General features: G+C 41.4%; 1 protein-coding gene across 23 annotated transcripts in view; it reads right to left on the bottom strand.

Annotated features, from left to right (window-relative positions):
- The window catches only part of DYM (dymeclin), a 401,742-nt gene extending 384,537 nt beyond the window's left edge, over positions 1-17,205 (bottom strand). For 22 of the 23 annotated variants that reach the window (XM_074022278.1, XM_074022282.1, XM_074022281.1 and 19 more), the window contains exon 1: positions 16,923-17,205. The gene's annotated coding sequence lies outside the window, so the exon portion shown is untranslated. Of the gene's footprint in view, positions 1-7,335; positions 7,401-16,922 lie in introns of all 23 variants that reach the window. The other variant, XM_074022283.1, reaches the window with a different exon arrangement.
- Between the last annotated feature and the right edge of the window lie 563 nt (positions 17,206-17,768).

Raw genomic sequence — 17,768 nt, 5'->3', positions numbered from 1 at the left:
GGAGCCGTGGGAAGGCTGAAGAGTGAGAGACTGGGCACTGGGGAATATGGGGCAAGGTGCAGGGCTAAAGTCTGGGGGTCTCTCTCCCCAGGAAGAGATTATTACATGTGCTCCCCAGAGAAATACGACTAGAGAGACCAACGCCAAGGTTGGGGAGGGTAATAAGGTGGAAAATGAAGAAAACAGGAGAATGAAGATAAAGGCAACTTGCTACAGCTCCATCATGAGTTTCCCTGCCTCCAAGGCAGGAGACTGAAGGATTCCTCTCAAGAGAAACTGAATAGGAACCTAGGGAAAAGATACAGACATTTAGGAACTGCCAGGCCAATTTAAAAAAACAGATCATCACCTCACAGCAATGCCCACCACTCAACAAAATCTACTTACACAAAGAGCTTCCAATCAGTTTCGGGGTAGTCTCACTTTTAAATAAGAATGGACAGTCAAAAATGATTAGACTTGTGAGTAAAGCCTCCAACATGAAACACATAAACCAAAACAGCCCGGGCATGGTGACTGACTCCTAGAATCCCAGCGCTTTGGGAAGCCAAGGCAAGAGAATCACTTGAGCCCAGGACTTGGAGATCACTCTGGGCAACACAGCAAGACCCCGTCTCTACAAAAAAATAAACAAATTAGCCAGACATGGTGGTGCACACCTACAGTTCCTGCTACTTGGGAGGCTGAGGTGAGAGGATTGCCTGAACCTGAGAGGTCAAGGCTGCAGTGAGCTGTGACTGTGCCACTGCACTCCAGCCTGGGCAACAGAGCAAGATCCTATCTCAAAAAAAAAAAAGGAAACCAAAACAAACTAAAGAAAGGAATCATAGAAAACAGATGATTCTAAGAAAAAAATAAAAACTAAAATATCCTTAGATAATAATGAAAACGGTAACAATAATAATACCAAATATTTATTTAGCGCCTACTATGTCCCCAGTCACCATCTTAAGTGTTTCACACATACTAACTGATTTAACACTCCCCACAAACTATGGCATAGTACTTTTTTTTCTCATTGCCTAAATCATAAATTGGCAAATTACAGCCCAAGGGCTAAATCCTATGTACTGTCCAAAGAATGATTTTTACTTTTTTTTTTTTTTTTTTTTTCAGAAAGGGTCTCACTCTGTCGCCCTGGGTGGAGTGCAGTGGCATACTCTCAGCTCACTGCAACCTCCACCTCCTGGGTTCAAGCAATCCTCTCATCTCAGCCTCCCTAGTAGCTGCCACTACAGACATACGCCACCATGTCTAGCTAATTTTTGTATTTTCAGTAGAGATGAGGTTTCACCTTGTTGGGCATACTGGTCTCAAACTCCTGACCTCAGGTGATCTGCCCACATTATCCTCCCAAAGTGCTGGGATTACAGGCATAAAGTCACTGCACCCAACCTGATTTTCACATTTTTAAATCGTTGAAAAAAATCAAAAGAATATTTTGTGACATGTATAAATTATATGAAAAGAAAATGTCAGTGTCAGTAAAGTCTCATCAGAACACAGCCGTGCTCATTTGTGTACATACGGTCTACAGCTATTTTCCTGATACAACAGCAGACTTGGGTAGTTGCTACAGAGACCATTTGTGGTGCCCTCATCTCTTTATACTCTCAGTGCGCCACAAATCTCAATGATACAGTTATACTCAACAGCATTTCAAGTGTCATGAGTATTGCCATACTATTTTACCAGTGACTATCACGACAAAACAACAGAAGTACTCTGATGTCACACTCGTAAGTCACAGTGAACTGCAGAATTTTTAAATCTAGTTAGATGTCAAAATACTTTATTATGTAGATGCATCACAGCTGTGCCAGCAAAATACAATATAGGAAGCATTACTAGACTAAGCACTCATCACAATATCCCAATATGCCCTGCCACACAGCATTCACTCCCAACTCATGAGAGCAATGGAGAGGAAAATGGGCAAATGTTAAACAAGATATACCTCCTCAGAGCAGAATGTCTTGCCAAAAATTAACAAGGGAAATGAGGCTGCAACCAAAGTAAATTTCCAAATGGCTCATTTGTTAAGCAAGCAAGGAAAGGATTTACCAACGGTGAGTTAATTAAATTGTGTTTGATTATAGCAGTCAAAGAATTGTGTCCAGAGAAAATATCTTTAACATCTTACTCTTTCCATGAAAACAGTGGCTCGAAGTACAGTACATAAGAAACACTTACATCTATGAATATTTTCCAAAAAGTCAAGAAAATACTAATTTAGAACAACCTGAAGTAGAATCTGCTAAGATGTGTAACAACTGACGGTGGTAAAAATATGTATGAAGCAGAAAAGGGTTTAGCTGGACAAATTTACAAGCCTTGTGAGATGTAAGGTGTTTAAAGCTTATGGCTATTCATCATATTCTCAATCAGCAGGTACTCTGCAGAAAACATTTGAATCTATCATGTGTTACTGGACCAGTAATGCCAAAGGTAAATTTCATTTGTTCTCATGACATTTTTGTCAGAAATAGAAGCGAAATATCCTGACGAGTCCTGCCACAAAACAACATAATGGCTTAACAATGGCAGAGTTTTACTGAAATGTTTCAAGATCCAGGCCAAGACAAATTTTTCTGAATGAAAAGAATCACCCTCAACCACTATTGTTGCTGCAGACTTGATTACATCTGTTAATGAATTCAGCCTAAAATCAGAAGGACTACAGGGTCTACATGCAAAACCTATATTGAGAGAATCATTTCAAGGACAACTAACATTGCCTGAGTCACAAGTCATGTCAAGATGCTTCATGCACTTCCTATGCTGCCAAAAATTAAAATAAGAAGATCTCTACAGCCACACAAATATGCAGCAGACATATTTTCCAAAATCAAACATTTCCAGCAGTATTTTTTCATACCTCAATGCAAGTAGAAACGAACACTCCACATTTCAAAAACCATTTAACTGTGCAATGAGAAGCTTCCACCTAATTCTCAATTGGAAGTGATTAGTCTGCAATGTAATGATTTGCTAAACGTTAAATATCAAGAAAAGAGTCTAAAAGAATTCTGTAAATGCCTTCCAAGCAATGAATATGCTCTATTAAAACCATATGTTCACAGACTATTAGCAGTATTTGGCAGTATCTAAGAAGACATTTTCAAAGATGAAATACATGAAATCTCATTACAAATCAGCATTAATAGGTGGACATTTATAATAAATTTTGATGATAGGGAACACTAACTTTAAACTCCAATTAAGCCAAATGTTATCCCCTCTCCTCCAAAAAAAAATTCATTCTTCTCATTAGCAAACCTTTATTGCAAAAATTGTTCTCGATCATTATTAGTATTGCATTGAGTTTTATTAATAAAAAACTTGTAGAAATGTTTTCTCTCTTGTTATATAAGTACTTGCATAATGAAATGATTAAATAATTTAAAATATCCTTCATTTTGCCCCTTGGCTCATAAAGCCTGAAATATTTATGATCTGGTCCTACATGAAACGTCTGCCAACTCCTAGCCTACATAATTTAACTAAAGCAAAGAAAGGTTAAGTAATTTGCCCAAGATTATAGAGCTAGAAAGTGGCATAGCAGGTTTTAAACCCAGGCAGGATAGGTACAAAAACCATTCTCTTTTAACCACATATTGCTTCATGAAGCAAGAGTAGGATGTCATAAAAAATGAAATGAAGAACAAGAAAGGACACCTGAAATTTAAAGTAAGATCTAAAAATTCACTAGAACGGAGAAAAGATAAAAGTCAAGGGAACTCCCATAATAAAGAGCAAGAAGACAAATAAGTGAAAAACAAGAGGAGAAAAAATAGAAAATTTAAAGAATAATTTAGAAGATTTTAATATATTAATAGTAACAGTTCCAAAAAGAAAGCACAAACAAAATGGGGGATATTACACTGTCAGGTCAGGCACTGTGGGGATCTGAGATTTTACTTTACTGACAAAGCTGAAAAAGACATGAAACCTCTGGAACAGGGACACAAAACAACTGCAATAGCAGTAGCCAGAGTAACACCTTACGTCAGTTTCTTAGGCACTAAATCCCACAGGCCATTCAAAGTATTTGTTAAAAATTAATAATATATCCATGGAAAACTAAGCAAACTAGGAGGCAATAAGGGGAAACATGGTAAAGTACTTACCAGCAGTGAACAATATTTATGTAGTCATAACAATATAAAAGTTAAACACTAAATTAACCAAGAATTCTTATATAACTATACTGGAAGGGCTTTTAGAAATAGGGGAAGGAAGTGGAAGAGTACCCCACCTACCATAACAAGAAGTTAATATGTATTATCTAAAATTGATAAATCACAAAATAGCAATTTAGGCAGATTTATAAACGCAGAGGTAAGTATCAAAAGAAAAAGCTTAAAAGAATTTTTAGGGCCAGGTGCAGTGGCTCAGGCCTGTAATCCCATCACTTTGAGAGGTCCAGGCAGGAGGACTATTTGAGGCTAGGAGTTCAAGAACAGCCTGGGCAACATAGCAAGACCCCATCTCTACCAAAAAAAAAAAAAAGAGAGAGAGAGAGAGACAGAGTTCTTAAAAGCAACTGCCTCTGAAAATGAGACTAAAAAGTGGGGATGGGTAAGGATATTGCTGATTTTTTATAACCTGCCTTTACTATTATTTACCTTTTCTAACAATACACAAGTATTACTTTAAGTAGAAAAAATATCAAAATAAATAGGAGAGAATCGGCTTTACTATTTCATAATCAATGATTCATATAAACAATTCAATGTGCAAATACTAAAGAACAGTACAGGGTTGAAAAACCAAATAAGCAATATATAAGCTACATCACATTATGGTTACAATAAGCACAAGAAGCCTATCAATAGCCAGTAAATATTCCTGATTGCCCACTATGTGGCCAGCAGTATGCAAAGTGCCAAGGTTAAAGTTGTGAAGAATGGAATTATATACAGAGATACAAATAAATCAACAAGAAATTTAAGACGGCAACTATTCAAGACTTGGGGAAAGCTTCCAAGAGGTCACACCACAAAAGTTAAGACCGGCTGGGTGCGGTGGTTCATGCCAGCACTTTGGGAGGCTGAAGTGGGCGGATCACCTGAGGTCAGGAGTTCAAGACCAGCCTGGCCAATATGGTGAAACTCCATCTCTACTAAAAGCACAAAAATTAGCCGGGTGTGGTGGCAGGCGCCTGTAATCCCAGCTACTTAGGAGGCTGAGACAGGAGAATCACTTGAACCCAGGAGTTAGAGGCTGCAGTGAGCCGATATCATACCACTGCACTCCAGCCTGGGCAAGACAGAGCAAGACTCAATCTCAAAAAAAAAAAAAAAAAGTTAAGACCTAAAGGACAAGAAGGGTTGGCCTGGGTGGATGTGGGAGTTCAGAAACTTCCAAAGCAGAGAATGGCACGTGTGAAGCCCTATGGTTAAGAAATAACAGGTAGAGTCTGTTCAAGGACCTGAAAGAAGTTTAACATGGCTGGAACAGAAAAGGAATCAAAGCAGAAGCATAAGAGGCCAGAAAGTACCTTCTTCAAACGCCTCTCTTTCTCAAGCAGCTGCTCTCCTCTCCCCTTTCTTCTATTAAACTATACACTCCTTAACCCACCCACGTGTCCGTGTCCCAATTCTTTCTCGGTGGGCAACAACAAACCCCAGGGTATATACCCCAGACAGTGTAGCCACTTCAAAATGGGGGCTTCGTCCGGGATACCAAAGTACAACATTCATCAGAACGCTAAGTAGAAGAGCGAACTCCAACTCTGTCCTTTCATTCCAAGGCTCTCGGCTTCCATTTTAGACCTTTCATGGAGGACTTAGCTGTCATGTGGGGCTGGAAGAAGTCCCGGGGTGACTGAGGATTTCTGGCTGGGGCTACCCCCCCTGCTACCCAAAGGCTCTGGACCCCAGCCTCCAACCGCCCTAGTGGGGTGTCAGCAACAGGAGCTCCAACTTTCCTATTGTAATTTCCTCCTTTGCTGTTCGCAACTGCCATATCTCTTATCCTCTCCGTGTAAGAAATGTGTGGGAAGTTTCATGGTTCAGGGAAGTAATCTTGTTTGGCAAGATCAGGGAGTGCCGTAGTAACTGGGGATATAGCTTAAGGGGAAGCATCTTTGTGATTTTCTAAGAACAGGGCTCCCTGACCCCCCAACAGTGAGCACCTCTCTCTCTCTCTGCCCTTGGTCTGGAGAGCACGTGGCATTTTCCAGGTCTCTCTCTGCCCTTGGTCTAGAGGGTATGTGGTGTTTTAAGGTCAACAGTGCCACCTAGTGAAATAGGAATCCTCTCCATGAAGCATATTGTCAGTCCTTCACTGAAATACCCTAGCCTCCAAATTCTCTTTCCTTTTTCTGCCTCTCTACTAGAAACCAGGCTTTATGCTGCTTCTGTAATTGGGAAACTTCTGCCTTCAACAACTAGGGGTAAAATATCCTCCAAAGCCAAATTTTAGTCTGAATACTGTCTCATCAGCAGGAAAACGGCCATACGATTCCCACATTTTTTTTAAGGCACCTATTCTGCCTACAATTAGAGTAGTACTTAATTAGTAAGGGAGTTTTAAGTTTGGAAGTTAACTGGAACCATTCTCTAAGGGTAAATGCTTCAGCACAGGCCATAATAGCAGGATACAGAGTTCAATCTAGCACACCCCCTCCATTAAAGGGGCCTTGCCCAACTATTGTGTAGCTTTTCTTGAGATCCATTTTTTGGGAAGCCAGGCAAGTCACACAAGTCTAGGAAGTTGAAGGGAAATAACAGGCAGAGGACTAGAGCCACTTGGGTGAGCTTGACTAGACCCAGTGACTTAGTTCCTCTGGTTCCATGGCTGGGGGTCACACTGGCAACCATGGGCAGCACATTCAACAAGGTGCCTGGGACCCAGGAAACACGGAGGGAAAAAAGCAGGGGGTATGCCCCCACTGTCTTCCTCTCTACCATGGGTTACACCCAAAGGAAGGAGACTAAAGGGCCACCTTTTTGTCACTTCTCTAAGTGGGTACCATCTTCATCCTGCACTCCCCTGGAGTGCATTCTGAAGCACAAGGACTCCTTTGACCCTGAAACTTTAAAGAAAAAGCAGCTCATTTTCTTTTGCACAAGGGCATGCATGGCCTTTTTACTAGACTTTTGTAAGCGTTACAGAATCAACCCAGCCCTTTTAGCAATCACATTGAGCAGGCCCAAAGATAATAATTCCCCAAAATTAGAGAAGTAACTTCTGGGGAAATCATCTGAGGCAGTTATTGGGTGTCCCAGCCCTCCAAGTCCCCCTTATTCAGGGCCACCTCCAACCATACCACCAGCTCTTCCACCTCCACCATCTCCAAAATTTCCCACTCCCCACTTTCACTCTTACCTCTACAGGAAATGCCCAATGGAGGTGATGTCACTAGCATTCAAGTTCCCTTCCCTTTGCAACACCTTAGGCAAATAAAGGAGACTTAGGTCAATTTTCTAAAGACCCTGCTAGGTATATAGAAGCTTTCCAAAATTTAACTCAGGTGTTTGACCTCTCGTGAAGAGATGTTATGTTGCTTCTAAGCCAAACCCTAACTACAGCTGAAAAGCAGGCAGCAGAGAAATTCAAAGATGAGCAATGTTTCCTATAGTAGGCCTAAAACGAAAAGGGAAAATAGGGAAGGCAAAGAAATAAGGGAAACACAATTCCCAATGAGAGGCAGTACTTCTTGACAACCCTAACTGGAATCCCCAGACTTTTCTATGGTGTTTTTCCTTCTTTCACAGTGTACAATGGTTCCTATCTCTTCTTTTATAATGTTCCTCCAAAGTAGGAAAAATTAATTTCCCAAAACCTTAAAAGGTGCTTGACTTAGAATTGAGCTAATAGGAAGGGAACCCAGAAGCCCAACATGTTGGCAAAAGGATAAAAGTTTTTTTTAGCCAGTCAACAATATAACTTAAGCCAATAACAATTTGGCTTATCTCTTCCTGTGCAAACCGGTAAAAAGGATAATAAGGATCACTGTTTATTCTCTGTAAAGTTTTAATTAATAAAAAAGAATTTGTGAGGTTGGTCTTATGCTGTAGCCAATCTGGTGTGCTTGTGTATCTTTCTGTATGGTTCTGTCAAAAGAAAGGGTACCTCAGGTTAGGATGCAGGCCCAGGACCCCATAAGCCGAACTTCATCTGGGTCCTAGACTCCACACCTAGTACATAATTAAAATCACTTACTAACCAGGTTTTTCACCAAAAGTGAAAGTTGCTGAGAGTTAACAGTGCAACATGTATTTGAGATCTCTAAACGGTTTTATCTGCAAGGCTTATAAAAACAGTGAAATGTGTTTTTTAATAAAAGATTATAAGAAAGCATGGAAATATAAATTTTGCCCAGGGATAAGGAATTATCTTAAATTTAATAAGACAGAGCTAAAGGTTTAACAAGTTATAGAAAGACAAAAATTAATCTTGCAAAAATATGTAAACATTAACTAAATTCAAAAAGGTATTATATCGTCCTTTCCTAAATTGAGCATTGAAAGAAAAGCACAGTAAGGCTCTCTTAAGACACTAATCTGCCCTTTAGCAAAAGGGGTTGTAAAGGGTTTGTAAAGACTTCACCCCATGGTTATTGGTTAAGATTAGATGGAATTTCCTATGAGGTTTTATCAAAAGGTTGTTTACAACTTTAATAAACTAATATAAGGGTAAATTTTGGCTTTAAACAGGATTTTCATGTAATGGTAAAGGCTAATGAAAGATTTTTGCCTTTTGTGTCATCATTTTGGCAAAATAAATAATGGCAATTTGGAATTCTATTTCATAACATCAAGTGTTTTAAACCTCTAACATTTAACAGGCATCCCAAAATCAACCTTCAAGCTTCAAAATTGTCTTTCCCGATGCCTGGCTTTCTGGATTGTTCAGAGGGTCCCTGAAACATCCAAAGAGGTAAACAGGATTATCTGATGTGTTTAGTCACATGAGAATTGCCAAAATGATGTCCAATCTTCTTTAAGTTATATTTTGGTGAATACTAATATATGTTCCAAAATTGTATGGGATTTCTAAAATTCTAATGTCTAAATATATGCTATCAATCATAATTAAGGTTAACTAAACTTTTCAGTCATGTTTTTAATTGTAACCTGGAAATTTTGTCATTCACAGACAATTGTTGTCTTGCTTTGTTCCTTCTCAAAAGATGGTTTATAATCAAGGACTTTTAACCAGTGTTCTCAAATGCAGGTTTTTAACAGCTTTGAAGATTGTAACATTGGAAGAGAGAAAGAATGTACAGGACTCATTAAGAACTGAAATGTTCACAAATATCAAGCGAAACAAGAGTTGACTAAATGGACTGCACTCAGAAAGCTAAAGCAATCTTTTTGACTTTTGCTTAGAATATTGCTGATCCTTAGTTTGCTTTTCAGGGTCAAGGAAACTTATTTTGAACTATTTACAGTCTCTAATAATACAGTAAGGTATACTTCTGTGAACAAAACTTGGAGCATGTTTGTTTCTCTCTGCTTGGTTCCTCTAATCTGTGGGAACTCTTAACTTATGGCAATATAGTTGTCTGCATCAGTGAAATAAGAATCCATTTTTCTTTTTCAACAGGACACAACTGGAAAAACTGGTTATTATTTTATCAAGGCTTTGACTGGAAGTGTATGCTTCCCTTTAAGGAGTCAATCTCCACTTGCAGAGCTGAAAAAGTTCCATGGGAAGAACTGGCCTCATACCTTGTCTACACAGTCCCTGCACAGGGTTCCTAACCTTTGGTCTGTGAAGAATGTCACTTTCTAACAGGTCCAGGAGTTCCAAGTTTATCTTGGGACCTTAAGAGAAAAGGATCAGCCAACTCTCAGGTATTTGAGGATACAAACCCATGGCTGGGCTCAGCTTTAAGAAGTCTTATCTGAGATTTCTTGTGGAACAGAGTTCTATCAAAGCCAATCCAAAAGGACTATGTAGAAATAATTACTCTTGCTGAACGTTATGCAAATAACCCGGCCAAATATAAGACTAAAGTTTATTCTACAAACAACACGGTCCTATCATAATTTGTTTTTACCAAAAATGAGGACTAGAGAGTGAAAATAGGCTCCAAAGCTTATCATACCTTTGTCATTAAATCCTAGTCACACTAATTGTTTTTAAGCTGTGTGCCTACATTTTAGACTAACCCTGCTTATTCCTGTGAATCAAGTGGCGATCTCCTGAAGCTTGGAAGAAACAAAAAGGGATGGGTAACATAAAAATCTGGATACCCTGGCAAGTAAAATTTTAGATGGAAAGTATCTACTATACCATACTTGTGGGAACTGCTATATTCACTCTACTATTTGCAGTAGGGTTATACATGGTAGCACCTTCTAACTGAAATACTGGACAGAGAGCTTCCATTGTTGTAGTATTTTGCTTAATTATTATCCTTATAGCAGGGATAATTACCAACAAAAAGGAAGCATGAAAGTTTTACCATCACCGAGTTTGCTAGAACTTCTTATTGGGTTTGGTAATATGTCACAGCCTGGCTATGCAAAGAAGGTTATAAAGGAAAGAGATTTTCTGTGGAAGTCATGTAGGGATTGATAACTGCAGGAAAGATCTAGCCAAGGTTAACACTAAAATTACTCCAGCCACCCAAATCCAATGCCACTTATCCTAAAAGGAATGTTACTTTTATATTAACATTTCAGCAACATGTGGTGGAGGCAAACCAGTGTTACAACCCATCAGAATAGCCACAGAATCAAACTCCAAATGGTGCTGCCGACAGAACCACACACGGACATGCCTTTCTTCCAAGGACCCTTAGATTGACCCCAGGAGGAGCCCTAGCTGCTGTTCCCCACATGATGCCCCTTTTCAGCAGGAAGTAGCCACAAAGAGTCATCACCCAACACCCACTAACAGCAGTTAGGGTTGCCACTCCAGAGCGGGGAATGATGATACAGGAGTTAACAAGGACTTACTTAACAGCAGTTAGGGTCACTCCAGAGTGGGGAATGATGACACAGGAGTTAACAAGGAATTACTTAACAGCAGTTAGGGTTGCCACTCCAGAGCAGGGAATGATGATACAGAAGTTAACAATGAATTACTTAGGCAGATAGCAAAGGCATGGGAGTCCTCAGTAAGACTTTTCTTTTTAATGAAAAGCAGCCCCAAATCATTTTCTAACAAAGAGCAGCCTGTAAACTGGGAGCTTGCACAGGAGAATGCCTGCAGGAACTAAGGACTAGACATTTTCAAAATGGCGGCTCCATCTTCTCTTCTCGGCCAGCCATATGTACTGTAAGAGCAGATAGGATGGCGCCAATCAACTGGCAAGCCCATTGCATACGATTAGGTAGAGGCAACCAGCCATCCCCACACACTCTGTAGACGACATACATGATCGAACCAATCTGTGAGCCCTATGTAACTCAGACACCACCTTCTCCATATAAAATCTGCTGTGGTCCATGGCCTCCCCTCTTTTTCGGAGGTCTCTCTCTCTCTTTCTCAAAGAGCTGCTCTCCTCTCTCCTTTCTTCTATTAAACTTTCCACTCCTTAACCCACAAAAAAATAAAAATAAAAATAATAAATAAAGAAGAGGCCAGAAAGTAAGCTGAGGCTTGACGCTTCACACAAAGACTCACTAAAGGGCATGCCTTCTTACTTTGCACATAGTAACCGTACAATTGCATACATCCTAAGACTTCCAGACTGATGAACTCTACCCCTATACACTGACAATCCAAAATATCTATGTCTAGTCAGAACTGTCTTTTGAGTGCCAGGCCTATTTAATTGCCTAACATCTATTGCCATCTGGTGTCCCACAGGCACCTCAAACTCCACATGCTCAATACTGAACTTAATATATATCCTTCCCCTTGTCCATCTCCAATTCTCATCTTTTTACACCATTCATTCAGATATCCAAGTCGAGAAACCTAAAGGAAGAGAATGAAAAACAACTAATAGTTATAGTGTATATATTGCTAGATACAGAGAGGTATTTTCATTTTATTCTCTAAAAAACATATAAAGTATATATTAGTCCCATTTTACAGATGAGAAAACTGAAGCTCAAAAAAGTTGAGTAACATGCCAAAGCAAATAAATGACAGAACTAGGATTCAAACCTAGAGTTTCAAAAAGTATGTAGGTTAGTCTAGGTCCAGACAGAGAAACTAATTATAAAGAAGAGCAGAAGCCAGGCACAGTGGCTCCTGTCTATAATCCCAGCACTTTGGGAGGCCGAGGTGAGTGGATCACCTGAGGTCAGAAGTTCGAGACCAGTCTGGGCAAAATGGTGAAACCTCAACTCTAATAAAAACAATACAAAAATTAGCCAGGCATGGTGGCACATGCCTGTAATCCCAGCTATTCAGGAGGCTGAGGCAGAAGAATCACTTGAACCTGGGAGGCAGAGGTTGCAGTGAGCCAAGATCCCACCATTGCACTCCAGCCTGGGCAACAGGGTCAGAGTGTCTCCAAAAAAAAAAAAAAAATAGAAAAAAGAATAGCAAAAAATGCTAATTCCCTACCCAATCTCCAGTCCTCCCTTCCTTTTAGGAACAGAACTCCAATTTTTTGACTAGGCATATTCCTGTTCAACTAAAATACATTTAAGTCTCTAAGAGTGGACAGTCACTTCTTTATCCCTTCCTCCATCCTGCTGTTTGGCACATGGAAATTTTAGCTCGAACTCCAGCAGCCATCTTGGACCCAGAAATCAAGGGCCATACTTTAAGGTTAACAGTGTAAGAAACTGCAAGGGGCTGGATTCCTGATGACAGCAGAGCTGCCAAACCAGCTCTGCTGTCCAGCTCAATTGTCCACCTCTGGACTTCTTTTACAAAAGAAACAAACTAGTTACATGTTTAAGCTATTATTTTTCAGGTCTCTGTTATTCGTAGCCAAACCTAATCCTAACTGATACAGGTAGGGCTTTCAAAGTATTCTGGGTGGAGGGTTGCATGACATATTTTGAAGGAAGAATTGTCAAGATTCAGTGACTGACTCAACCTAACAAAGAAATTTATCATCGATCATATGATGGACAAAAGGTTTTAAATGCCCAAAAGACTGAGCAATAAAAGAAAAGATAAGCTTTTTAAAAATAATTATTCCAATGTCCTTATTGGAAAGTTTCAGCCACTTTCGTTGTCTGCATTTTTAAAGAATGTGATAAAAATCAGAGAAGCTATCAAAAATCACTAATCAAACTTCCTTAAAGAAATGAAAAAAACAAAAACTTTTACTAAATAAGACCTATATGTAAAGTTGTTCCCAGCCCCACTAGTTCATTTTGTCTAGAATCAAGTAATGTGAGGATAACTTACAAACTGTTTACAAGCAAAGTTCAAAGCATTAAGCTCTGCTAAAAACCTTACTAGAAAAAAAAAAAATGCTTAAAGGCAAGAGCAGATATTTAATAAGTCCCATCACATTTCCTGATAAATGATGCACCACCACCAGAAAGCCAGAATCTTCACACCTAGAGCCAGTCAAGACTTTGACAGCTAAGTAGGAAAGTGAAACCCACCAGGAAACAGGATCCCAAACCGGAGGAGTTCCGGAAATCCTTTCCATCTCTAAGATTAGTCTTCTCTCTGTCCGGAGAAAGGAAAAGCAGCAATGGCCATCTTATCACTCCGCTCTGTTAGGCCCACAGTACTCTACCATGCCCAGCTGAGTCACAGAAGAACTTGACAAGGGGCTGCTTCAAGTCCAGATCTCACAGTAGTTCATTCTGCCTGAAGATGTTCTCTCACTTTCATTAGGAGTCTTCCTTTGCTGCTGAAATGGGGGTGCCTTTACCTCCCACTAGGACAGAGAGTCCCTGCCTTCTCACCCTGGGCATGGGAACCATCATTGCCCCCAGCGTGTCCTGTGTCAAGTATCAGGTTAGCCCTCTGATCACATATATATATTATGTTTTTAAGACATGAATATGAAAAAGAGACCAAAACGAAATATAGGAAAACTTTACATGGAGCTGTATTTGCTTTTATACTTAATCATTTTTAAAGGTCTCATTTTACCAAAGCCTATACTACAAGTGTCACAGGTATTTCCCATATTCCACTAAAAGGAAACAGTCTTCTCTAGATCTAACCATTCCCATTATCTACAATCCTAAGTGAAAGACGGCCCTCTCATTGCATGTACAGCAGCAAAAGAAATCACCTACTTTCTTAAGTCTCAGCAAAATATTCCAAAACACATTGTGGTAGGCAGAATAATAGCCTCCAAAGATGTCCACATACTAACCATGGAAGCCGTGATTATGTTGCTGGGAAAAGGGACTTTGCAAGCGTGATTAAATTAAGAACCTCAAGGGGGGATTATTCTGAATTAGCCAAGTGGGTCTGATCTAATTACATGGGTCCTTAAAAGCAGAGAACCTTTCCCACGTGTGGTCAGAGACTTGAGGATGGAAGTATGATCAGAGAGATGCAACACTGGTGGCTTTGAAGATAGAGGAAGTGCGCCACAAGCCAAGGAAAGTGGCAGCCTCTAGAAGCTGGAAGAGGCATAGATATCCCCCTAGAAGCCTCCAGAAAAGAACACAGCCTTGTTGACAGTCAGTGAGACCCATTTTGACTTCTAACCTACAGAACTATGATAATAAATGCATTGTTTTAAGCCACTAAATTTGTGGTAACATGTTATGTTACAGCAATCATAGAAAACTGATACATAAAACATTAAACAATTCCTAACAATATAAGAAATTATCTAGAAAAGAAAAGCATAACCAAATTGCCCAAATATTTGGAGCAATATAAGAGCCATTTGTACATGTTGTAACAGATTTCACTTCTATTTCTCTCCTGCCCTCCATTCATTAAAAAGCCAGCCAAAGTGACAATTCTTCAAACTTTTTGTAGAAAAATGTCATATTAATTAAAAAAAAAAAAATGGAACAATCAGGATGGCAGGATCTAATGGAAAAATCAGGAGATAATTATGCCACATTTTTCAGAGTCAAACATAAAAGCATTTGCACTGTTTATCCTCCTTGTATCAAATGGATTACCACACTTTTTTTAAAGTACAGTAAATCTTTCTAGATATTAAAAACTTACTATTAATTTTTATGTGTGATAATGGTATTGTGGGCCTATTAAAAAGAGAGAGCAGGCCAGGTGCTATGGCTAACCCCTGTAATCCCAGCACTTTGGGATGGGCAGAATGCCTGAACTCAGGAGTTCATGACCAGCCTGGGCAACATGATGAGACCCCTGTCTCTACTAAAAATACAAAAAATTAGCCGGACATGGTAGCACGTGCCTGTAATCCCAGCTACTTGGGAGGCTGAGGCAGGAGAATTGCTTGAACCCAGGAGGCAGAGGTTGCAGTGAGCCAGGATCACGCCACTGTACTCCAGCCTGAACAACAGCGAGACTCTGCCTCCCACCAACAACATAAAAAAGCAATTCAATCTTCTACAGATATATATTGAAATATTTACAGATGAAATTGAATGCCTATGATTTGCTTTAAAATACCTGTGAGTAGGGATAGGAATGAATAGGTACACAGATGAAACTAAATTGGCATGAGTTAATTGTTGAAGCTGGGTAATGGGTACATGGGAGTACCCTTTATTATTTCACTGTGTGAACTTTTCTGTGGTTAAAAAGTGCAAAAACATAAAAACTCCTTGAACTATATGCCGTAACAACACAGACTTCTTAATAGCTGAATCTCCTTCCTATTAACATTGCCCCAACTCAGTTCTCTGCCATTTAATCCACTTGTGACTGATTGTTTCATCAATTATTCCAACTCATTTTGCCCTATGTACTCAGTTTATGAGCTTAAGCCAGACACCTAACCTCTAAAGACTAGTTCTTCATTTACAGAATGGAAATATTCATACGCGTCCAGTCTATCTCTGAATTGCTGAGAGGATTATCTGAAATAAAACTTCAAAGCAGGATAATCACTCCAGAAATCCATATATTCATAAATTTCATCCTCTGCAGCAACCATTCACCCATTCCTATAGATTCTCTTCCCTTCCACCTCATTCTTCTCTTGAGCCCTCAACTCATCAGCCTAAGCACCTAAGTTCCTCTGGTGGACGGTACATTCCTCTCCACCGCCTCCACCCTCCAAGTTTTCATCTTTCAGCACATCGCCCTTGCTCTACACACCCCTCTCTCCAACTTCCCCTCTCCTCTTTCAACGATCTCACTCCATCTGTGCCCCCTAATCAGTCTATCCTGGGTACCCGCTTTGCTGGCCAATTACAATCATCCCACCACTTCTCTGCCCCTGTTCAGCAGAGAACAGCTTTATCCAATCAGCTTTACCACACCAATACCCTCAAACCCCACTACTGCCCCCAGTTCACAAACACCCACCCTTTCACTTTTCAGTCAAAACACAATTGCTCAGGCAAATTCACGGAGACTGAAAGTAGATCAATAGTGTAGGGGAGAGAGGGAGGAGAGACTACTAATGGGTACGAGCTTCTTTGTTGGGGGTGATAAAAATGCTCTGGAATTAACGGTGGTGATGGCTGCTCAACTCTGAATATACTAAAAGCCACTGAGTTGTACTTTTAAAGGGTTAATTTTCTGACATGTTAATTATATCTCAATAAACTATGAATGTAAAAACAAGAAAGAAAAACCCACAACTATTGCTCACCCTGCCCATCACACGCCCATTTGTCAGACCAACACCGCCCCATCTCCGGAAGCACCGACTTGGCCTTCGGTATCCCCCAACTCCCAACAGCAGACTCGGACAGAGGTCCGTCCGCTGTCACCACAGCCCCCCCGGGGTGGCCCAGGCGCCCGCGGGCAGGGAAGGGAGGGTCCCTTCGCCGCCGCCCCGCTGCGCTGCCCCTCGCCTCCGGGCGCTGGCCGGGGAGGGGAGAGTGGCCCCCGACCCGCTGTGACAGGAGGCCGGGAGCAGCCGGGCTTTCAGGCCGGGCCGCGCTGAGGGGGGCGGCGCTACAGCCCACCTGTCTCAGCCGGCGGGGGGATACGCTCCAGCTCCACGGACCCACGGACTGACGGGCGGGTGGCAGAGGGGTCGGGAGAAGTCGCGGTCGCCGCCGCAGCCTCAGGTGGCGCACGCCGGCTCAGGCCTCCATGTTTCCACGTCCTGCGGGTAAGGATCCGGCTCCGGCTTGGCCTGCAGCTCGGCCCCGGCTCGGCTCCAGCCCGGGCCGCGTCGGTGCGGAGGCCGGGAGGCGGCGAGGGAAGAGGGAAGCGACCGAGAACGCGGCTAGGGACCGAACCCCCAGGCGCGCGCGCCAGCCAGGCGGTCACGTGGCACGCGGCGCGCGCGGACTTCTGGAAACTGTAGTCCTTTGGGTGTTACTCGTGCCTCCGCCCTCCTAGAGCCTCCTGGGCTACCAAGGCCACGTGGCGAAATCGAGAAGCACAAAAATGGCCGGGCGCCGTGGCTGACGCCGGTAATCCCTGCACTTTGGGAGGCCGAGGTGGACGGATCATGAGGTCAGGAAATCGAGACCATCCCGGCCAACATGGTGAAACCCCGTCTCTACTAAAAATACAAAAATTAGCTGGCTAGGCAGGAGAATCGTTTGAACCCTAGAGGCAGAGGTTGAAGTGAGTCGAGATCGCGCCACTGCACTCCAGCCTTGCGACAGAGCTCGACTCTTATCAAACAAAAAAAAAAGAGAGAGAGAAGTGCAAAAACCTCACCTGCCAGGTGCTAGAGTCCTCTCTCATGCTACACCGCTTGTTTCGGCGGCTTAACTTTATTAAGGCCCCTGTTAATTGCAGCTGAATAACCATCCCAAAGTCAAGCAATTTCGTGTGGGATTCTGGAGAGTTGAGAA

Source organism: Macaca fascicularis, chromosome 18 (assembly GCF_037993035.2).
Source record: "Macaca fascicularis isolate 582-1 chromosome 18, T2T-MFA8v1.1".
Lineage (NCBI taxonomy): Eukaryota > Metazoa > Chordata > Mammalia > Primates > Cercopithecidae > Macaca > Macaca fascicularis.
Note: the sequence above shows the minus strand (reverse complement) of the source record. Positions and strands in the feature narration are given on the sequence as shown.